Source organism: Carcharhinus amblyrhynchos, chromosome 32 (assembly GCF_965287045.1).
Source record: "Carcharhinus amblyrhynchos chromosome 32, sCarAmb.v2.hapA, whole genome shotgun sequence".
NCBI lineage: Eukaryota > Metazoa > Chordata > Chondrichthyes > Carcharhiniformes > Carcharhinidae > Carcharhinus > Carcharhinus amblyrhynchos.
The window spans coordinates 23,228,158-23,252,993 of record NC_137355.1 but is presented as its reverse complement, the minus strand read 5'-3'; the positions used below and the strand labels follow the sequence as shown (position 1 = coordinate 23,252,993).

The window sequence follows — 24,836 nt, the reverse complement described above, 5'->3', positions numbered from 1 at the left end:
CGTCACAGCACCAGGGACCCGGGTTCGATTCCGGTCTCGGGTCACTGTCTGTGTGGAGTTTGCACATTCTCCCCGTGTCTGCGTGGGTTGCCTCCATGTGCTCCGGTTTCCTCCCATGGTCTGAAAGACGTATTGATTTGATACATTGGCCATGTTAAATGGCCCCTTAGTATCCTGAACAAGTGTTGGAATGCAGTGGCTAGGGGATTTTCACAGTAACCTCATTGCAGTGCTAACATAAGTATACTTGTGATTAATAAATAAACTTTACTTTAAAACTCAAACCTGTCCAAGTGCCTGTTTCTAAGCTCTTACCCTGAACTGATATTGAATTGACCAGACTAGTTCTTGGAATGCTCCTCAATCCTTCCTTGAACAAGACGTCACATTTATCCAATCTTCTGGCACCTCCTTAACACCAAGGGAAGGTTATGGCAAGCACTTCTGCTATCTCTGCCTTCACATCTTTTAACAAGCCAGGATGCAGAATTTCAGGAGTTAACTTACCCATCCCTAGCATAGTCAGCCTGTCCAGTTAACTGTGCCTGTTAATTTACACCCCAGCCATAATCCAAACCATCTCTGCTTCTAATAATACTTTGTTAGCCTTTGCCTCCTTGGTAAACACTCAGTACTCAAGCATTCAATTTGCTCTGTGCCACTCAGCACATTTCATCCACTTTGCCTCAAATCTGTCTCTTATTTCCCATTTACTATTTATGTTCACAGTGCAGTGCCACTCTCTGTCAATCTCTACAGTCCAGAGCCCAGAGTTCAAGCTGATGCCAATTAATTTCCATTGACCAGGCCTCTAGCTCAAACCCTCTGCCCGGCTCAGCCTGCTCCCCTCTGCTGCTTGGCCTCACCGTCCAATGGTACAGCACTCCCTCGGCGCTTACCCTCTGACAATGCGGCACTCCCTCAGCACTGACCCTCTGACAGTGCAGCACTCCCTCAGCACTGACCCTCTGACAATACGGCACTCCCTCAGCACTGACCCTCTGACAGTGCGGCACTCCCTCAGCACTGACCCTCTGACAGTGCGGCGCTCCCTCAGCACTGACCCTCTGACAGTGCAGCACTCCCTCAGCACTGACCCTCTGACAGTGCGGCACTCCCTCAGCACTGACCCTCTGACAGTGCGGCACTCCCTCAGCACTGACCCTCTGACAGAGTGGCACTCCCTCAGCACTGCAGCACGTTGGGCTGGATTTTGTCAGAGAATGGGAGGTGGGTGACCTTTGATGCACAATGTTTTCCAGCCAGGACTAAGGGTACAGATTCTGTACAATCTTCAACGCCTGAAATAACGACTCTACAAGCTAGCTGGTAACTATGGAAACAGAAATGTAGCTTTGTTCTGTCTATTGTACAGTCCAGAGCCAAGACATGTAATGAAGCTTTTCACTGAATCTCACACTGCCTCCATTTCCAGCCTGTCTAATCTTGGCTACTGCTGGGACAATGGATGCACGGAGCTCTTGACTGCAGCCTAATTGTGGACAATAAGGGTCCCTGACTACTCTCCTATAACTGGGATTGCTGCTGTTCAGCATGGAAGGACAAGCAAAGCACAATACCTGCCAACCCAGAGGTTCATCAGCCCCGTTATCTCACACACAGCCACAAACAACATTCTATACAAAAAAACATCCTTCACCTCCTGATCTTGCTGATCAGCTGGGACCTTGGAGATGGTATCAAACAGATTAATGTCCTGAAGGGAATTCTGCTCCTGGATTGAAGGAAATTCTGGAGAGTTTAGCACCGAGTCCTGTAAATGGCAGAAATTTCACGACAATCAGCAGTCAGCAATATCTGCAGCTGGGCCTAAATGGGAGCCCTGATAAATAATTCATGGCCCTCGCTCTCAAACACATTTCATCACAAGCAGTTGTAAGGATTTCATTGTCAGTTTATTTTAACATGCAGACATCGGAGAAACTGGACGGTAACCCATCTCAAACTCTAACCTCCTCTGTCTCTTTCAGTGTAGAAGATCAGCTGTGTATTTCCAGCTTTTTGTTTTTGTACAGATTTCCTCTATCTCTGGCCTTTTTCTTAATCCTATTCTTTTTTTATAAATCTTGATGTTTATCAGAATAAAATGTACAGATTACGGATAGCACAGACAATGTGCACAGTCCAGATCCTGTCTGATTTAACAATAGGTAATGTGCATTATCAAAGGGCACAGGGTCAGGAAGGATAGTGAGATGGGTGGGGAAGAAACAGAAAGGAGAGAGAAAAGCCAGCCTCTGTTGTGAGCCATGGCTGAGTTTGGAACATAGGAGCAGGGATAGGCCATTCGGCCCCTCAAGCCTACTGCCATTTTACCAGGACATGGCTGTTTCTCTATCTCAAAGCCATCTGCACTACAGCCCCAAATATTTGGTCGCCGCACTTACGCAAGGATATTTTGGCCTCGGAGGGAGTGCAGAGGAGGTTTACTAGGCTGATGCCAGAGTTGAGGGGGTTGAACAATGAGGAGAGGCTGAATAAACTAGGCTTGTACTCGTTAGAGTTTAGAAGAATGAGGGGAGATCTCATTGAGACGTATAAGATGATGAATGGGATGGATAGGATAGAGGTGGAGAGACTCTTCCCGCTCAGAAAGGACAGTAGGACTAGAGGGCACAGCCTCAAGATAAAGGGGGGGCGGTTTAGAACAGAGTCGAGGAGGAACTTCTTCACTCAAAGGGTGGTGAATCTCTGGAATTCTCTGCCCGTGGAAGTGGTGGAGGCTGCCTCGCTAAATATTTTTAAGACACGGCTTGATGGGTTTTTGATAAGCAAGGGGATCAAGGGTTATGGGGAGAGGGCGGGAAAGTGGAACTGAGCCACGACAGATCAGCCATGATCTTATTGAATGGCGGGGCAGGCTCGAAGGGCTAGATGGCCTACTCCTGCTCCTATTTCTTATGTTCTTATGTTCTTAATGTTGGTATCTAGAAATCAAGTGACCCCTGCTTTGAACATACTCAATAATTGAGTCTCCACAGCTGTCTGAGCTGGAGAATTGCAATGGTTTACCACCCTAAGTGAAGAAATTCCTCCTCGTTTCAGGGCCTCCTCTTTTTTTGAGGCCGCGTTACCCAGTTCTTGATCCCCCTCTCCCCAGGGGAACATTGATTCTGCATCCAATCTGTTCAGCCCTGCAAGAAATTTGTATGTGTCAATGAAATCACCTCTGTCTTTTAACTTCCAGAGAATACAGGCCCAGTCACCGCAACGTTCCCTCACTGGACAATCCCAACATACTCAGGATCAATCTCGTAAATCTGCTGCCCCTATAGCCAGAATATCATTTCTTCAGTAATTACTCTCACCTCTGAGTCAGGCTTCAAATCCCAGTCAAGGATTTGATCTGAAAAATCACGGCTGACACTCCAGTGAAGTACTGAGGGGGTGCAGCACCATCACACATGCCATCTTTCAGATGAGACATTAAACAGAAGCATGTCTGCCCTCTGGTGGAGCTAAAGGACCTACATTCCTATCTCGAAACAGAGCAGAGGGCCTCTCTCTGATGACCCAGCCAATATCATAAAAACACGTTATCTGGTTATCACATTGCTGTTTGTGGGATCCTGCTGTGTGTAAACTGACTGCTGTGATTCCTGTATTACGACGACTACATTTCAGAAGTACTCCTTTGGCTGGAAGGTATTTTGTGATGTGGTTATAAAAGTTGGAGATAGATCTGAATTGACAGGAATGCAGTTCAGGGTTTGGGTAAAGGAGTTCTAGCTCTGTCTCTATCTCACATTCCTATTTGGTGAGATTCTATGGGCGTCACACCTTGTAAGAAGTCTCACAACACCAGGTTAAAGTCCAACAGGTTTATTTGATAGTAAATGCCACAAGCTTTTGGAGCGCTGTTCCCTCATCAGGTGAGTGGAAAGTTCTGATTACAAACAGGGCATATAAAGACACACACAGTTTACAGAATACTGATTAGAATGCAAGTCTGTCTGGAGACAGTACACATCTCTCTAACCTATGCTTAATGCTATCTCCACTCACATTGTCTGCACCTTTAAGACTTGAATAGCAGATTAGCTGTAAAGACTCGCATTCTAATCAGTATTCTGTAAACTGTGTGCCTTTATATGCCCTGTTTGTGATCAGAATTCTCCACTCACCTGACAAAGGAGCAGCGCTCCAAAAGCTAGTGACGTTTACTACCAAATAAACCTGTTGGATTTTAACCTGGTGTTAGAACATAAGAAATAGGAGCAGGAGTAGGCCATCTAGCCCCTCAAGCCTGCCCCGCCATTCAATAAGATCTTATTGAATGGCGGGGCAGGCTCGAAGGGCTGGATGGCCTACTCCTGCTCCTATTTCTTATGTTCTTATGTTCTTATGACTCAATTCCACATTCCCGCCCTCTCCCCATAACCCTTAATCCCCTTGCCTATCAAAAACCTATCAACCCGCGTCTTAAAAATATTTAGCGAGGCAGCCTCCACCACTTCAGCGGGCAGAGAATTCCAGAGATTCACCACCCTTTGAGTGAAGAAGTTCCTCCTCAACTCCGTTCTAAACCGCCCCCCCTTTATCTTGAGGCTGTGCCCTCTAGTCCTACTGTCCTTTCTGAGCGGGAAGAGTCTCTCCACCTCTATCCTATCCATCCCATTCATCATCTTATACGTCTCAATGAGATCTCCCCTCATTCTTCTAAACTCTAACGAGTACAAGCCTAGTTTATTCAGCCTCTCCTCATAGTTCAACTCCCTCAACTCCGGTATCAGCCTAGTAAACCTCCTCTGCACTCCCTCCAAGGCCAAAATATCCTTGCGTAAGTGCGGCGCCCAAAACTGCACACAGTACTCCAGCTGCGGCCTCACCAATGCCCTATACAGCTGCAGCAAGACCTCCCTACTTTTATATTCAATCCCCCTCGCTATGAAGGCCAGCATCCCATTTGCCTTCCTGATCACCTGCTGCACCTGTAGGCTGGGTTTTTGCGACTCATGCACAAGGACCCCGAGGTCCCTCTGCACCGTCGCCTGCTGCAGCTTTTCGCCACGTAAGTAATAGTCCTTCCTACCATTATTCCTACCAAAGTAGACAACCTCACATTTGCCAACATTAAATTCCATTTGCCATTTCCTGGCCCATTCGCCCAGCCTATCTAGATCCTTCTGCAGACTCTCCACACCCTCCGTGCAATTTGCCGTTCCACCAATCTTGGTGTCATCAGCAAATTTCGACACCATACACTTGGTTCCCTCCTCCAGACCATCTATATAAATGGTAAATAGCTGAGGCCCCAGCACCGACCCCTGGGGCACTCCACTAGTCACCAACCGCCAATCCGAATAGCACCCATTGACCCCCACTCTCTGCCTCCTATTTGAGGACCAATCCTCTATCCACGCTAACACCCTACCCCCAACTCCATGCCCCCTGACCTTCTGTAATAACTTCTTGTGAGGCACCTTGTCAAACGCCTTCTGAAAATCAAGAAACACCACATCCACTGGCTCTCCTCTATCCACCGCCCTAGACACATCCTCATAGAACTCCAATAAATTTGTCAGACACGACTTCCCCTTAACGAAACCGTGCTGCGTCTGCTCTATCAAACAATTCTCCTCAAGATGCCTCGCTATTTTCTCCTTGATCACGGATTCCAACATTTTACCTACAACAGACGTTAAATTAACCGGCCTATAATTCCCTGCCTTTTGCCTGCCACCCTTCTTAAACAACGACGTAACATTAGCCGTTTTCCAATCTTCCGGCACTTCCCCGGAATCCAGCGACGTTTGGAAAATAATCACCAAGGCATCCACTATCACCTCCGCCATTTCTTTCAGAACCCTTGGATGCATTCCACCCGGTCCTGGGGACTTGTCCACAATCAGTCCCTCCAGTCTGTCGAGCACCGCCTCTCTAGTAACAATAATGTCATTCAGGCCCTCCACTCCTACCATCTTTCCATCGCTAACACCCAGCAAATTATTCACGTCCTCCTCCGTGAAGACCGAAACAAAAAAGTTATTCAAGGCCTCAGCCATTTCCCCATCCCCTACCACTAAGTCCCCCCTCTCATCCTCTAAGGGTCCAACATTCACCCTAGCCAGCCTCTTCCTTTTTATATATTTATTAAAGCTCTTGCTATCCTTTTTTATATTAAGCGCTAGCCCAGCTTCATAGTTTATCCTACTGTTCTTTATCAACTTCTTTGTCATTCTTTGTTGACATTTAAACCTCTCCCAATCCTCTTCTCGCCCACTACTCTTAGCTACTCTAAACGCATCCACTTTTAATTTAACACTTTCCTTTACCTCCTTCGTTATCCACGGCTGATTACCTCTCCTCCTATGATCCTTTTTAACCATCGGAATAAATTTCTGCTGAGCACCAAGAAAGATCTCCTTAAAGATCCTCCACTATTCCTCAGCAGACCTACCTTCCAACGCGCTCCCCCAATCAACATTCGCCAATTCCTCTCTCATCCTACTGTACTCTCCTCTGTTCAAACAAAGGACACATGTCCGGGAACCCACTTTCTCCTCCTCCATCTGCATCAGAAACTCCACCATACAATGATCACTCTTCCCAAGAGGATCCTTCACCACAAGGTCCCTAATTCTACCCGCCTCATTACATAACACCAGATCCAAGATAGCTCGCTCCCTCGTCGGCTCCAACACACGCTGTTCAAGGAAACTATCCTGGCAGCATTCCAAGAACTCCTCCTCAAGCCCACCGCGTCCAACATGGACATGTTGTGAGACTTCTTACTGTGCTCACCCCAGTCCAACACCAGCATCTCCATATATCATACCTTGGACATTTCTGACCTTTAATATATCAGATACCCCCACTATTCAAACAGGCACACCTGTTCTGGAAATGCATTTGCTAAGTTTTTAGAAAGGGAATGTTAAAGAGATGGGAAGGCAAAAGGGAAAGGATATCTTCATCATGAACTAACTTCAGGAAATAAACATTATCCCGTTGTTAATCCTGATCAAGTACTGTTCCTCTTTAACAGGCTCCACTCAGCCTTGCATGGAGACACTGTACTATTACCACAAAATCGTAAATGGAACAGAATTTCATAGTATTTTAAGCTTTATCCGGATTAGTGACTGCAAGTACCAGGGAAATGTAGAGATGTGCAGATAGCAGTCTGTGCCAGCACAGATCATAGTAACAGTGGGTCAGAAACTGAGAAATTGAATTTGGGGAAGATAATCTCTCTCTCTCCCTCCCTCTCTCTGCACAAACCTTACTTGTTATTTTATTGAATCTATTCTGATCAGTGATCGTGTCAGCTTTCTTTCTAATGTTCTTCATATTCTGAGTGAAATGGTGAGCCTTCATCACATCCCACTCCCATCCACAGCTAGAAACCTGTTATCTTCCAATTCCTCATGTTTTTCCAATTTTGGTGTTCTACACTTTGAGTCTTGACCCTTCATCTGGGTCACCCAGCCCCTCAAACCAACTCTCACATTCAATTAGATAACGGGTGGCCTCGCTTTCACTTATTTACCAGCACTTGTTCCATAATCTCTGATATCCTGACCCAACAGTCTCAGTCCTGAAAGCTCCAACTAAACACCAGCCCAGGGAGTTTTGATGAGAGATCCCAAGCATGAAAATTTGGGGGAGTCAGTCACTCGGTTCTTCAATAAGGTGGTGGCTGATCTGATTATAATAACTCCACATTCCTGCCTACCTCCAAGAACCTTTCACCCCCTTCCTTATCAGGAATCTATCTAGTTTTATTTAAAGATTCTGCTTCCATTGCCTTTTGAGGAAGAGAGCTCCAGAGACGCACGGCTGTCTCTGAGAAAAATATTTTTCCTCATTGGTCTGAATGGGTGACCCTTTATTCTTAAACAATAACCTCTGGTTCTAGATTCGCCCTCAAGAGGAAACATCCTCTCTACATCCACCCTATCAAGACCCCTCAGGATCTTATGTATTTCAATCAAGTTGCCTCTTATTCTTTTAAACTTCTGTAGATCCAAGCCTAGCATGTCCAACCTTTCCGCAGAAGAAGCCCATTCCAGATATTTGTCTAGTAAACTTCTTCTGAACTACTTCCAATGTATTTACATTCTTCCTGTGCAGAACATCCACAAGTGGTCTCACTAACGTTCTACATAACTGAAACATAACTTCCTAACTTATATATTCAATTTCCCATACAATGAATAATGTTCTAGCAACCTTCTAATTATTTGCTGTACCTGAGTGAGGAATCCATATCTCCAAAAACTATATGCTTCTTAAAAAATTGGAAGAGTATCAATTACTTGGACACTCTCCTGAGTTTCTTTTTAATAAAAGGCTACAAGATCACTTTGGTCTGTGAGCAAGTTGCTCTTTCCCAAGGAATTACACAATTTTCAACTAAAAGATCACCTGGTGAGAATAAGAGTTCATTTGTTTATTTGAATTTATTAAAGTAATAAATCAGAGTTCCCAGACCGTGTGCTTCTGTTGAGTGTCTGAACCACCTGGGCTTCCTGTCCATCAGGAGTGGTACCACTGAACTATTGTAAAGAGATATTATGTACGGATAGCACATGACATTCCAGCTGCAGGGTATGCAGGGATACAGAAAACTCAGGTGCAGATAAACCAACATTTTCAGTGGCCAGAGATGTGGTGCCACTTTGCAAAACATGTCATACATGCTAGATAGTGGGGAAACCACAAGCTACTATCAAACCAGCAGCATTTATTCCCATACCAGTTTTGGGAACCGTTTAGTCAGGTGTCAGTGGATTGTGTATGATCGTTACTGAAAACTAAGGGAAATCAGGATATCCTTACCATTATGGATACGACAACTCAATTTCTAGAGTGTCAGTGCTTTGAGAACAATTCCAGCTAAGGTCTTAATGTAGAAATTAACCCAATTCTTTACTCAATATGTAGATCCAGTCAGAACAAGGTTCCAATTTTATGTCTAATATTTTCAAAGAATAATGAATTGTTAAAGTTCACAGCATCCACAGACACAGAAAGCTTTAGAGAAGTACCATAAAACTCTCAAAAAACAATTGAAGCACATTGTCATGAATAAAGGACAGGACTTTCTTTTATTTGCTACCTGAAATTTACCAAACAAATCTGCCGGTTTAAGCCCTTTTGAATTCATTTATGAGCATGTAATAAGAGGTTCTCTAAAATTAATCAAAGGAAAGTCTTTTCAGCCTGAGGGATGAATCCCGTAAGCTAGATTATATGTCAGTGTTTCAGGAATATTTCATGGGAGGCTGCAAAGTGGCTCAGGAACATCTTAAAATTTCACAATGATGAAGGATTGGGCAGGTAAGTAAGCCAAGACCCAAACATCACAATCAAGGGATGAAAGGTTAATAGTATTGCCTCAACAGTAGGAATCTCTGACAACATGGTTCATGGAAACTAGAAGCAGGAGTAGACCATTCGGCCCTTCGAGCCTACATCCATTTTGATCATGGCTGATCATCAAATTCAATTTCCTGATTCCCCATATTCCTTGATACTTTTAACCCAAGAGTTATATCTAATTTCTTCTTGAAATCAGACAATTTCTGATTTGGCCTCAACTACATTCTGTGGTAGTGAATTCCACACATTCACCATACTCTGAGTGAAGAAATTTCTCCTCACCTCAATTCTAAAAGGCTTACCACTTATCCTCAAACTATGATTCTTAGTTCTGGACTCCTCCACCATTGTGGCATTCTGAATCTACCCTGTCTAATCCTGTTACAATTTTATAAGTTTCTTCTAAACTCCAGTGAATATAATCCTAACCAACTTAGTCTCTCCTCCTATGACAGTCCTGCCATCCCAGGAATCAAACTGGTAAACATTTGCGAAGGTTTCTACATAGCAAGAACATCCACAGATAAGGACACCAAAACTACACACACTACTCAAGATATGGCCTCACCTACACCCTATACAACTGTAGCAAAACATCCTTATCCCTCCACTCAAATTTTCTTGCTCTGAAGGCAACATACCATTTGCCTCTTTACTGCCTGCTGTATCTGCTTTTAGAAACTGATATAATGAGGACTCTAAGTTCTCGTTGAGTATCCACCTCTCGCAATTTACACCCATTCAAGAAATAACCTCACACCTATCCACATTGACTGCATCTGCCATTCAGATGCCCACACACTCAGCCTGTCCAAATCATGCTGAAACATCTCTGCATCTTCCTCACAGCTCACCCTCCCACCTAAGTTTGTATCATCTGCAAATTTGGAGATAATACATTCAGTTCCCTCTTCCAAATCATTAATATATAATGTGAACAGTTGGGGGTCCCAGCACAGATCCTTGTGGAACCCCACTAGTCACTGACTGCCAATCAGAAAAAGACCCATTTATGGTGTATACAAGGTAGTTAGGAGGGTTGATAAAGTAAATCATTTGATCCACTCCTTGGATCACAGGAAAAAGAATTGGTTGTGTCATATCAATATGTTAAAACAATACCATTGTAGGGTGGAGGATAAGAGAGAGCAGGTATGCAAGGTAGTAAGGACAATGGAGGATGAAAGAGACAGTGACAGTGAGGCAGAAAGAGACTTAGACAGTTAGCCAATTAAAGCTCCTACTATCCAGTTAGTTAACACTGAAATTAGACACTATATTCACACACCTGACAGATAGGACAGCGAGAAGATTTAGTGAGGTTATCTACAGAATTTAAAGGAATTTGTCAGGATAAACCAGGGTGTACAAACAGCTTTAGCCATGCAAGATGTAGATACAGGGACATCTTCTCCTATAGAACAACATCCTTTTCATTTAAGCCCAGGCTCAGGTGGAAACAGAAATTCAAAACATGTTGGAAAATCACCTAATTGAACCTAGTCAAAGCAGTAGGAGTTCTCCTGGAGTGCTGGTGCCTAAATCTGATGGATCAACTAGATTCTGCATAGGTTACAGAAAAAATAATGCAGTAACAAAGACAGACTCCTACCCAATTCCTCATTTAAAAGATTGTATTGCCACGGTTGACAGTGCCACATTCCTCACTAAGATAGTTACATTGAATGGATGCTGGCAAGTACCTTTAACAAAACAAGCTAAGGAAATATCAGCTTTTATTGCACCACGGAATGGTGGCACAGAGATCAGTGCCAAGGACAGGGGTTCAATTCCAGCCTCAGGTCACTGTCTGTGTGGAGTTTGCACATTCTCCCCGTGTCTGAGTGTGTTTCTTCCCATAGTCCAAAGATGTGTGGGTTAGGTTAATTGGCCATGCTAAATTAGCTCTACTGTCAGGGTGATTAGCAGGGTAAATATCAGGGGTTATGGGAATAGGGCCTGTATGGGATTGTGGTCAGTGCAGACTTGATAGGCCTCCTTCTGCACTGAAGGGATTCTATGATTCAAATGGGCTATACCAATGCTGAGTGATGCCATTCAGGCTATAAAATATTCCAGCCATTTTCCAAAGAGTAATAAATCAAGTGATAACCAGTATTCCTAACTGTGTGGTTTACCTGGCTGATGTACCGATTTACAGCAACATTTGGAAAGACCACTTGAAGCAACTGGAAGCCCTATTTAAATAATTACAGTTGGCACATCTCGTAATAAACTTTGCCTAGAGTGAGCTTGCAAAAGCACAAGTTGCCAAGGACATACCACAGGGCAAGGACAGGTATTGCTGAAAACAGTGAAAGGACAGGATTTGGTGAAATTCTGGACACCCAGGTCTCTCTGCATCTCAGAAGCTCTGCAATCTCTCACCATTTAGATAATACGCCTCTTTTTTATTCTTTCTGACAAAATGGACAATTTCACATTTGCCCACATTATCCTCCATTTGCCAGATCTTTGCCCACTCACTTAACCTATTTATATCTCTTTGTAGCCTCCTTATGTCCTTTTCACAACTTACTTCCCTATCTATCTTTGTGTCATCAGCAAGTTTAGAAACTATACCTTTGATCCCTGCAGCCAAGCCATTGATAAGCCACTGTAAGTGTTGAAGATTCAGCAATGACTCCTGCAGCACACCATCCGTTACTTCTTGCCAATCAGAAAGGAACCTGGTCATTTTACTAACTTTTAAGGTTTGTTGTTGCTCTGTTACATCTATGAATTTTATTATTTTTATTTTAAATTAAATTGTTTATTTTGTATTTCTGTTTTGTTTTATGACTTTAAGTTACAAGAGACTTGAGTTCAAGCAGCTGCAAGGTGTCTTAAATATCCACAATAAAATTAAGAAGTTTTTTTAATCAACAAGGTGGCACAGTGGTTAGCAATACTGCCTCACAGCAGCAAGGACCCACGAGTTTGCACATTCTCCCCATGTCAGCGTGGGTTTCCTCCTCATGCTCTGCTTTCCCCTCACAGTCCAAATGATGTGCAGGTTAGGTGAAATGGTCATCATAAATTTCCTCATAAAGCCAAAAGGTGTGTAGGTTGGATAAATTAACCTTGCTAAACGGAGATGGGCGGAGCAGAGGACCTGGGTGAGATGCGCTCCCAGAGAGTCAGTGCACACTTGGTGGGCCGGATGGCCTCTTCCTGCAGTAGTGGCATTCTTTAAATTCTTTAAAACGTTGAAGGACTGGTTAAAAATAGTTTGAACTTTGGATGCCTTTATTTTTAAAGGAAATGCATCCATTGATTTAATTGATAGTATATTTGTATTGTAGGACATCTTTGTGCTGTATTATTATGATAAGAAGTGTTTTTAAAATTTGTATTTGAGGGAATGGGTTACAATATGTTCATGTGAATATTTACGAAAGGTGCACTACTGACAAGAGGATGTGGACTTTGTGATTGTATCTAAAAGAAATATATCATTTACTTGAAATCGAATATAAACTCTGAGGGCTCAGGAGAACAAGGGATGAACATTTGTCTTTGGCCCATATGGTTCTGGTTATAAAGGTGGGGTGATAGGAGATGATTCACACCATAAACCAATGGAAGAGGTGAATTTGGGCTATTTCCAAATAAGGAGGAGGAATAATGAGAAGTGGGGATAAAAGTTGGAAAATTGTTATCTTTGTTGGCACAATGTTGCACCGTTCAATGTCATTTCAAAGAAGGAAAAAGAAAAGTATCACCTGTGCTGGCAATGCTCAAGGTCTCCTCGGAACTCAAGGGACAAGGAACTTCTATGCTGTCTTCACAGCTTTGTGTTAAACATATGCAAAATTTTCCTTAATAAATTCTACTTGATAAATAAATACTAGTTATTTGTTCGGTCAAGTTCAACTGAGGACCAGTGTGTGAGAAATTAAGAACTCAGAATATAGAAATTTTAATTAGAGTTGTACACCTTGAGACCCTTAAATCTTACATTGCCCTCTCTCATTCCTATTAGCTAGCCAATCATCTAACCATGCCAACACACTACCCTCCTAAACGTAAGCCTTTACTTTCTTCAATAATCTTTGATATGGCACCTTATCAAATACTTTCTGGAAATTTAAGTACAGTACATTCAATGTTACTGACCTGAAACATTCACACTATCTCCACAGATGCTGCCTGACCTGTTTGGTGTTTCCAATGTTCCTGATTTTATTTAAAATTTCCGACATCAGCAGTGTTTTGCTTCTGCCCAGTATTCACAGTCTTTCGAGAACAGAGTTCCAGGTTTCCACTTCTAAATGGCCACGATCTAATCTTTGTTCTGGGCCCCATATATAGCGGAAAAGATTTCTCTCCATCTACTCTATATTGTTTGATTATTTTTTGTATTCTTTTTCTCCGTTGCCTGACAGAGAGTTGGAGTGTCTCCCTGTTCTGCCCAATATTTCTCATTCAACCAAAAAACAGATGAGCTAGCCATTTGTCTGTGGCTGAAGACCAGATTTCCCATTTTATCAGTCACTACCTCAAATCTGCATTGCACAGGAAACAGTAGGATATTTAAAGGAGAAAGAGAGCAGCAACACAGTATATTAGTGCCAACTTGTTTAAAAAAGCTAAGCAATTCTGAATAAATAACATTTTTTCAGCGCAGCTCATTTCTGCTCCCACTTTTTCAGAATGTGGGAAGGCCTCCCAGGGTCTAAGTCATCTTGAGATTTCTATTAAACCGAAGAGAAGCTCAGGCTGACAGTTTGCACACAGCCTGCACAGCCCAGCTGATGTAAGTGGCTCACTGCCATCACAGTTTGAACTTGCAGTCAGCAGCTGCTGTATTCAGCCCCTGTTCCTCTCTTCTCCCCAGCTTGCCCTGCTCTCCCAATTCCTTCCTGCTCCTGCCATGCTCTTCCCAGCCCACTCCTTCTCAGAGTTCCTAACCTGCACTAATGGCCTCAACACCATCCTGAGACTCTGCTATTATCCTGTAATTTTAAATACATATTCACCATTGTCTGCACTGATAGCCTTGTGAATGGCTGCACCACATTCAGACAAGAGCTCCGTAATAAGCATTGGCCATTCCTGACTCTTAGTTGGATGTTTGCCTGGTATCACACCGAGTACTTAGAAACAATGCAGTCACACACTGACTCCAGTACCACTTGATGCTAGCACTGACCTTCCCTTCCAGTTATATACAGAAATCAGCATCAACCAAGTGACTAATCCTCACCACAACAATACAGGGACAGCAATGATTCTATTTTCACTCACTGACTGAGATGTGAACACTGAAGCTCAAACCACCTCTTCCTATTTACGTGTGGTCAAAGCAGAGCTTGTGCCCTGCCTCACATATGAGACATTGACACAGGAGTGAACCACACACAGTTCGTTTATCACCCACAGCACTATCGCTACTGTTACAGTCACGTCCAACATGGGATATGACTGAAATTATGGTAGGGAGAGATCTATCGCTGTATAACGCTGGGGTATAGTACTGATGGGAACAGGTCTGTCACTGTATAATGCTGGGGTACAGTACTGGTGCAGACTGAGGCTATCGCTTTATAACACTGGGGTACAGTACTGGTGGGGACAGTCTATAACTGTATAACACTAGGGTACAGTACCAGAGGGGAGGTTCTGTCATTGCATAACACTGGGATACAGTACTAGTGGGGACAGGTCTGTCTCTGTACAATGCTGGGGTACAGTACTGGTGGGGATGGGTCTGTCGCTGTATAACACTGGGTCACAGTACTGGTGGCAACAGGTCTGTCACTGTATAATACTGGGCTACAGTACTGGTGGGGACAGGTCTGTCACTGTGTAACACTGGGGTACAGTACAGGTGGGGATGAGTCTGTCACTGTATAATACTGGGGTACAGTACTGGTAGGGACAGGTCTGTCACTGTATAACACTGGGGTACAGTACTGGTAGGGACAGGTCTGTCACTGTATAACACTGGGGTACAGTACTGGTGGGGATGGGTCTGTCACTGTATAACACTGGGGTACAGTACTGGTGGGGACGGGTCTGTCACTGTATAACACTGGGTACAGTACTGGTGGGGATGGGTCTGTCCCTGTATAACACTAGGGTACAGTACTGGTGGGGACTGGACTGTCGCTATATAACACTGGGTCACAGTATTGGCGGGGACAGGTCTGTCACTGTATAACACTGGGGTACAGTACTGGTGGGGACGGGTCTGTCACTGTATAACACTGGGGTACAGTACTGGTGGAGACAGGTCTGTCACTGTATAACACTGGGGTACAGTACTGGTGGGGACGGGTCTGTCACTGTATAACACTGGGGTACAGTACTGGTGGAGACAGGTCTGTCACTGTATAACACTGGGGTACAGTACTGGTGGGGACGGGTCTGTCACTGTATAACACTGGGGTACAGTACTGGTGGGGACGGTCTGTCACTGTGTAACACTGGGTACAGTACTGGTGGGGACGGGTCTGTCACTGTATAACACTGGGGTACAGTACTGGTGGGGACGGGTCTGTCGCTGTATAACACTGGGGTACTGTACTGGTAGGGACGGGTCTGTCACTGTATAACACTGGGGTACTGTACTGGTAGGGACGGGTCTGTCGCTGTATAACACTGAGGTACAGTACTGGTAGGGACGAGTCTGTCGCTGTATAACACTGAGGTACAGTACTGGTAGGGACGGGTCTGTCGCTGTATAACACTGGGGTACAGTACTGGTGGCGACAGGTCTGTCACTGAGTAACACTGGGGTACAGTACAGGTGGGGACGGGTCTGTCGCTGTATAACACTGGGGTACAGTACAGGTGGGGATGGGTCTGTCGCTGTATAACACTGGGTCACAGTACTGGTGGGGACGGGTCTGTTACTGTATAACACTGGGGTACAGTACTGGTGGGGACGGGTCTGTCACTGTATAACACTGGGGTACAGTACTGGTGGGGACGGGTCTGTTACTGTATAACACTGGGGTACAGTACTGGTGGGGACGGGTCTGTTACTGTATAACACTGGGGTACAGTACTGGTGGGGACGGGTCTGTTACTGTATAACACTGGGGTACAGTACTGGTGGGGACGGGTCTGTCACTGTATAACACTGGGGTACAGTACTGGTGGGGACGGGTCTGTCAATGTATAACACTGGGGTACAGTACTGGTGGGTACGGGTCTGTCACTGTATAACACTGGGGTACAGTACTGGTGGGGACGGGTCTGTCACTGTATAACACTGGGGTACAGTACTGGTGGGGACGGGTCTGTCACTGTATAACACTGGGGTACAGTACTGGTGGGGACAGGTCTGTCACTGTATAACACTAGGGTACAGTACTGGTGGGGACGGGTCTGTCACTGTATAACACTGGGGTACAGTACTGGTGGGGACAGGTCTGTCACTGTATAACACTGGGGTACAGTACAGGTGGGGACGGGTCTGTCACTGTATAACACTGGGTCACAGTACTGGTGGGGACGGGTCTGTCACTGTATAACACTGGGGTACAGTACTGGTGGGGATAGATCTGTCACTGTATAACACTGGGGTACAGTACTGGTGGGGATGGATCTGTCACTGTATAACACTGGGGTACAGTACTGGTGGGGACGGGTCTGTCACTGTATAATGCTGGGGTACAGTAGTTTCAGAGACAGAGCAATTAGGGTTGGACTCACCTCGCAGAAGGGCTGATAGGGGACTAGCCTTTTCTTGTTCTAAGTTTCCTAATTTTCCTGTATTTCACCAGAGGCAAAAATTCAGTATTGTTTCAGTAAGCAAGTAATGCTGGATAACCTTCAGTCTGCTTTAATCACTGGAACATGTGCCGTACACAAGGGAATTGTAAAGAAGCTACAAAAAGCCTTGTTGCTGCCTCACGTATGAAACAGCAACACTTTCCCTGCAATGATCTGGGAACGCAGCCTCCAATCTGATTTCCTAATCTATTGTAAATTATTCGCTGTAAAGGGAGCAGTTCTGAACTGTGCTCCCTCATCTCACTGAGTACTTGTTTGCAACAGATGGCTGGCTTGTCGCCTCCTCAGAGGTGTACGGGTAGTAAACTGCAAGAAGCACATTGTGGGAGATAGCGTCAGAATAAAGATACAAGATAATGGCACTGTCAGGTGTGGTATTGAGTCACGCAGACCACAAGGTGCCAACTTCAATCCCACCTGTGCAAGGGGTGAGGGCCGGGTCATTGTTACAATTTGCCTCAATGACCCTGGGCTTGGGAAGGGAAATAAAACAAGATCCTAGTTCCAATCACTGACGGAAATCCCTTTATAGGTTCCAGTGAGCTGGAGATTATGTCTTCTCCTTTGGCTATGTCTCTCTTTCAAATCTCAAAAGCAAAGTGTGATTGGAGATGTTGATGGAGACTGGACCCTTACCCAAAGAACAGAGATACTTGAGGAACTGTGTACCGCAGGCACCCTCTGTGCTGAGCAACTAACAGTAACCAGCACAGTAACTAGTAACACTCACAGTACCAGAGTATTGAACAAAGTACAGAAAGGGTGGCACGCTGGTTAGTGCCAGGAACTCAGGTTCGATTCCAGCCTTCGATGTCTGTGTGGAATTTGCACTTTCTCCCTATGTCTGTGTGGATTTTCTCTGGGTTCTCCGGTTTCCTCCTACAGTCCAAAGAAGTGTAGGTTAGGTGGATAGGCCATGCTAAATGCGTAAAGTGATGGAGCTAGGATAGAGGGAAGGGAATGCATAGGATGCTTTTTCTGAGAGTTGATGCAGGCTCGATGGGCCAAATGGCCTATTTCTGCACTGTAGGGATTCTATGGTAGATAATTCTGTAATGAAGATTGGTTAGGTAAAAGGAAATAGAGTTGGCATAAGTGGGTCACTTTCTGGTTGACAGGGTGTGACGAGTGGTATGCCACAGGGATCAGTGCTATGCCCTCAATGTTTGACAATTTATAGAAATGATTTGGATGAAGGATGGCTACAAAGTTTATAAGTCGGAAAGTAAATTGTGAAGAGGTTGTAAGGAGGCTACAAAGTGATACCAATTGGCTGAGTGAGCGGGCGAAGATCATGCAAATGGAGGATAATTTGGGCAAATGTGAGACTGTCCACTTATTCAGCAAGAATAAAAAAGTTTAATATCTGAATGGTGAGAGATTGCAGAGAGATCTGGGTGTTGTGATGCACGAATCACAGGGACAGCAAGTAAGAAAGCTAATAGAATGTTATTGTATATTGCGAGGGTAATTGATTACAAAAGTCAGGAGGTTATGATTCACAGATCTGTCATGATCTTATTGAATGGTCAAACAGTTGGAGGGGCTGAGTGGCCTACCCCTGCTCGTAATTCATATGTAGCATGTACATATGTTCCTGACCAGCATAATAATAAATGTAGCAAATAAAATAACTATTAGGTGTAACAAACAGAGTGGTTAGTGAAGTAACCAGCAGAGTCCATATACAGTAACCAGCACAGTATCAGACTGCTTCTGAGTCACTTTGCTATCATATCTAATTATCACTCACCTCACTGCCATGTGCCTGACATGCAGATACTGAGGAACTGTGTCCTGGTCTTGGATTTCAAGACACAACCATCCAGGAGTGAAAACCAAGTCTGAACAAATGCTCAATATGTAATTAAAGGGGAACTGTGTCTCTGAGGACATACAGCAGGCACCTGAGACTGAATATAGACACAGCACCCCACTGGGTAATGGATCAGCAGTACAGGGAAAGATTCCATCTCGTTTCACCGTCTCTCATCCACACCCTGTCACATTACATTGTGCCATCCCCACACCAACTTGGGTTAGTGTTATTTGCTAACACCCAGTCTCATTATAGCATCTCTGCCCATTCCGTCTCCTTATGGAGCATCACATCAGCGTCTCTGCCCGCGCCCCGTCACGTCAGCGTCTCTGCCCGCGCCCCGTCACGTCAGCGTCTCTGCCCGCGCCCCGTCACGTCAGCGTCTCTGCCCGCGCCCCGTCACGTCAGCGTCTCTGCCCGCGCCCCGTCACGTCAGCGTCTCTGCCCGCGCCCCGTCACGTCAGCGTCTCTGCCCGCGCCCCGTCACGTCAGCGTCTCTGCCCGCGCCCCGTCACGTCAGCGTCTCTGCCCGCGCCCCGTCACGTCAGCGTCTCTGCCCGCGCCCCGTCACGTCAGCGTCTCTGCCCGCGCCCCGTCACGTCAGCGTCTCTGCCCGCGCCCCGTCACGTCAGCGTCTCTGCCCGCGCCCCGTCACGTCAGCGTCTCTGCCAACGCCCCGTCACGTGTCTCTTGTCCATGTCCTCTCATATTTGTTTCTCATCCTATTTTCCACAAGACAGAAAGTCTGGTCTTATAGTTTGAGCCACTGTCACCATTCTCAGGTACAACATTATGTGACACCTCATCTAATGTCCTTCCAAATCCAATGGATTGTTAGCAGACCAGAAACAGCTGAAATAATCACAAGAACATGTCCAATGTAGAGATTTCTGCATCAATTCTCCCAGCCTTGGCCCTGGCAGAGTGAAGGATTTCTTGTAGGAGGTAGCTTCCCTCTAGATTTCTTGGCTCGTACCTGCTATTCTTACAGAGATAGTGAGGGATTTTAATTAGAAACAGTCAGCAGGAGGTTATTGCAGAAACTCAGCCTTGTTAAACCCTCACACTACCTTAATATCACTGAAGAACAAATGATTGTTCTCCTGGTCAGCTGGAGTTTGGTGAGATTAACTGCAGGAATTCACCATTCAGTTTCACACAGCACACTGCCCTCTCCAACAGTACTTGTCGATAAAGTGCACAGTCACATCAATGCATTTGATGATTCTGTGCATGATTGGGAATTTTGGTAATTAGTTTGCAAAGCTATTTGTAAACTCAAGCTGAAACTGAAAAGGCACTGGCTCTGTGGGAGAGGATTACAGAAAGGTATTTTACACCAACTTTCAGAGTCACTCAGAACTCCCAACTGTTCCCCAGATTGTGGTGGGTGGATGCACATGTCCCAAGATTGTAACCTGGTTCACGGGCCAGGAGCCAGATTAAATGTGTCCATTCATGGATGTGGTCACTGCTGGCAAGTCTACTGATTGCCCATACCTCATTCCCCGATGTACAAGCAGAGTGCTGATACAGAGGGAGTTCTGGGATCTTGACGAAGAGGAACTAGCGATTTATTTTCCGACTCAGAATGGTGTGTGCCTTGGAGGGGAACTTACATTTGGTCATAAACCCAAATATCAGTTGCCCTTGACCTTTGAGCCAATACTGATTGCAGGTTTTGGAAGGTGGTGTCAAAGGAGACTTGGTCAGTTGCTGCAGTATTTCCTGGAAATGGTACACACTGGGGCCACGGTAGGTGGTGGGAGATGAATGCTGAAGTTGTCCTGATGAGCTTCTTGAGTTGGAGCTGCACTCAAACAAGTGGAAAATATGTCATCACACTCCAGACATGGTTCTGGGAAGTCAGGAGGTGGGGAAGTCACTGCAGAATGCTGAGGTCTGAAAGCACTGAGAGAACCCACAGTGAGTGTAGAGGATTGTTTTTCAAACTAGAGACCTGTGACCAGCGGTGTGCCTCAGGGATCGGTGCTGGGTCCACTGTTATTTATGATTTATATTAATGATCTGGATGAGAATATAGGGGACATGGTTAGTAAGTTTGCAGATGACACCAAAATTGGTGGCATAGTAGACAGTGAAGAAAGTTATCTCCAAATGCAATGTGATCTTGATCAATTGGGGCAGCAGGCTGACGAATGGCAGATGGAGTTTAATTTAGACAAACGCGAGGTGATGCATTTTGGTAGATAGAACCAGGACAGGATTTACTCAGTTAATGGTAGAACAAAGAGATCTAGGGATACAGGTTCATAGCAGCTTCACAGAGAGGAGGGGGGAGGAGGGAGGGAGAAGGGAGGGGGGAGCAGGGGGGCGAGGGGGGAGCAGGGGGGCGAGGGGGGAGCAGGGGGGAGCAGGGGGGCGAGGGGGACGAGGAGGGGCGAGGAGGGGCGAGGGGGACGAGGAGGGGCGAGGGGGACGAGGAGGGGGGGTGACAAGGAGGGGCAGAGGGGGATTCGGGGTGGGGGGGCGGGGCAGGAGCGGGGCGGGGGCGGGGCAGAGGGGGGGGCGGGGCAGAGGGGGGGCGCGGGGCGGGAGAGTGGGGGGGCGCGGGGCGGGAGAGTGGGGGGGCGCGTGGGGGGGAGGGGTGCGAGGGAGGGGTGCGAGGGAGGGGTGCGAGGGAGGGGTGCGAGGGAGAACAGTTGGGGGGCGAGGGAGAACGGCGGGGGGGTGGGCGAGGGAGTGGGGGGCGAGGGAGTGGGAGGCGAGGGAGGGATGGGGATGGTGAAGGTGGGACTTGTGAATTCTAGTCCACTCCAGTCTCCCTCATTCTTCTCTCCAGACTTGAAATCATCCAAAACATAGGTGCCCATCATCTAACTCAACAAAGTCCAATTCAGCCATCACCTCTCTGGGCCACAATGGTTCCCGATTAGGCCTCGATTTTTAAATTCTTACACATCCTTCTGTGGTCTCGCCCTCTGTAACAGTACTTCAAGATCATCCATGCTTTTGGGCGTCTTATCTCCAATTTAATAACACCACCATCCCTTCATCTGTCAGGGCCCTTAGTCCTGGAGTTTCCCCTGCAAACCTCTCTGCCTTAGCCCCTCCTTCTCCTTCAAAAAGCTCCTTAAAACCTAACACTTTAACCAACCTTTGGTCTGCTACCCCAGTATCTCTTTATGTGCCTAGTCATCAGAGTGTGTGTGATACTGTCCCTGTGAAGCAGCTTGCTTTATTATATAGATTAAGGGAACTCCAGGTGTCATTTTTGAACTTGGCTGTCCAGCTGTTTTGTGGGAATATAATTGTGAAGAGCTGGATCTCATGGTACACAATAATATCTGAGAGCATGTAAGGGAGGATAGGAAAGAGGGAGAATTTATCATAGCCAATCAACCTAACATACACATCTTTGGAATATGGGAGGAAACCAGAGCACCTAGAGGAAACCCACACAGACACAGGGAGAACATGCAGACTTCACAGTGACCCAAGGCCGGAATTGAACCCAGGTCTCTGGCCCAGTGAGGGCCACCATTGCCAGTCCAGCATTGACAGGTAAGGAAACGCCACTAACTGATCACACTAATGACTGAAGGTACATCAGAAGACAGATTTCACAAAGACCACAAGGCAGCTGCCTGGATCTGATGGTTTAACTCTATTTCCCACTTTTCTTTGAACAGCAAAAAACACTCGCCCCCATCCCCGCACCTCCCCCCCCCCTCCATCGTCCCCATATCAGTCAGCTCCATCCTTGCCCAGGGTAACTGTCGACACCCGCCCCCCGCCCCCGCAAGGTAACAGCCAGACCAACCCATTCAGAATGACAACCAGTCTCCCACATTGGAGCAACCTCTGTCACCATGGGGTAGAACTACAATGGGAGGGTGGGGGGGGGACACTGCCACCAAACCTTGGCCAGACCCTTTCCCATTGCTGCATGAGACAAACAGCGCTGCTGCTGAGAGGCTCACAATATTTTCACTGACAGCCTGGTGCCAATGAAGGTGTCCTTTCCCAGGTCTGTGACCCCCCTCCTTGTTCCTGGCATTCAGAGCCTGTGCTTCCCAGGGATGCTGCGACTGTAGCCTCCGCACTGAGCTCTGCACCCCGTGTTTAGCGGCCGTCAGCATCGCTTCTCCCTGCACCTCAAGCCTGCCTTTCGGAGCCCTCTGCAGAGCGAGGGCAGGGCGGCTGCAGCAAGCCCTTCCCCAGCCAGCTGCTGCTTACCTGGCTGCGCCGCACTCACTGCCTGCCGCCAGCCTCTCTGTTCCTTTGTGTTCCCGGTCCCCACTGCATGGAGCCCCTGACCCTGAATAGGACAGACACACCGGCACCCGGCACTCTGAATAGATCAGTAATATTCCACATTCAGATTCCGGGGTACCTAGTGCATTGCGTAGCGTTGCCTCTGCAACCCGGGATCTTGAATGTATAATATCAAGACGGTGCCCAGGGCACTGAATTCATGTGAGCCTGAGTGATGGAGATTCTCAGGGTCAGACTAGGGCACAAATGAACTTTACATTTTAACCTGGAGTGAACAGTCTGGCAGGACCCCTCGAGGCCACTGACCCAGCACCCCACCCCACAGCAGCTGGATCCATTCCGAGCAGGGTTCTAGATGAAGGACTTCCCAGACGTGGGATTCATGGGCAGTCATTGCAACATTGGTTGTGAAGTAACTGGAGGTAATGCTGGAATTAGAAAATAGCTTTGGCACAAAAAGGAGGCCATTGGGCCAGTCGTGTTCATGCCAGCTCTATGCTGGAGCTCCTCAGCTAACCCCATCCTCCTGCCTTTTCCCTTTGGCCTGCAGGGTTTTTCCACCTCTGATAATTATCCGCTTTGAAAGCCACCATTGAACCTGGATAGAGCAATCCAAACCCTAACCATTCACTGTCCAAACACCATTCTTTCTTCATGTTGCCTCTGGTCCTTTTGCCAATCATCTTAACAACTCAGTTCATCAAAAATAGGAGTAGATTTGTAAAGGGTGCCTACGAGCTGACTAAAGAATGGACAGGGGAATGACATTTAATGTTACTCATCTGGATTTCCAAAGGTAAAGGTCTGTCATAAGAACCTGTTATCTAATGTTTCCTTGGCAGCCCTCTGTCTCATGAGATGATGGTTTTGGTGGTGGCTAACCCACTATGGGAAAGTGGAACTGAGCAGCGACAAATCAGCCATGATCTTGTTGAATGGCGGGGCAGGCTCGAGGGGCTAGATGGCCTACTCCTGCTCCTATTTCTTATGTTCTTATGTTCTTATTAAAGATCACCTGCCGTGGTTTTGGAGCCCCACTCTGATTTGACAGCAAATGCTGCAGTTGTCTGAGAAAATTCAGAATTCTCTGGACCATTCCCTTGGGGGCCTCTTCTCAGCCAGTTCAGCTTTCTGTTTCTGCTCACTTCTTCCAATGCCCTTCCAAACACTCAGCCTCAGGTTACAGCTCTCAGTAACTTTCATTAACTTGTCAGTATCAATGTCTGCTTCATATCTCACTTACACGTAGCAAAGATGTGGCTACTCAAGGTACTGTGACCCAGATCACTGTATAGAAGATCTTTGGATATATCCCCTGGCATAGCTAGGCCAGTGCAGTTGTTATTGACTTAGCAGTGAATGTATGCTGATGGAATTAACAAACTCCAGGAGCTCAGAATTCATGACCTTGTCCTGCCAGGGAATGCCACGAATACATCTGAGACAGTGAGGGTGGAAACTGTTAAGACTTTTCTTCTGCCTAGCGTACATTGTCCAGGTTTCACTACAGATGGAAATGTAATAAGAACACAGGCTTGGGAGACTTGCAGAATGATGTGTTGTCAGATTGCAGTTGTTCCACAACTTGGACCTAACAGCTGCAACTTTGTGAAGTGTATGTGATGATTTAAGTGACAAATTACCGGTGATTTTGGTGCCTATACATGTGAAGCTATCAAGAACC

The 24,836-nt window shown here is 46.1% G+C and overlaps 1 protein-coding gene across 4 annotated transcripts in view; it reads right to left on the bottom strand.

Moving 5' to 3' along the window:
• apba2b (amyloid beta (A4) precursor protein-binding, family A, member 2b) overlaps nucleotides 1–23,170 on the bottom strand; it is a 65,336-nt gene extending 42,166 nt beyond the window's left edge. For 2 of the 4 annotated variants that reach the window (XM_080215964.1, XM_080215967.1), the window contains exons 1-2: nucleotides 23,114–23,163; nucleotides 1,661–1,774 (exon numbers count right to left, since the gene is read on the bottom strand). The gene's annotated coding sequence lies outside the window, so the exon portion shown is untranslated. Of the gene's footprint in view, nucleotides 1–1,660; nucleotides 1,775–17,829; nucleotides 17,899–23,113 lie in introns of those variants that run through there. The other 2 variants (XM_080215965.1, XM_080215966.1) reach the window with 2 other exon arrangements.
• Between the last annotated feature and the right edge of the window lie 1,666 nt (nucleotides 23,171–24,836).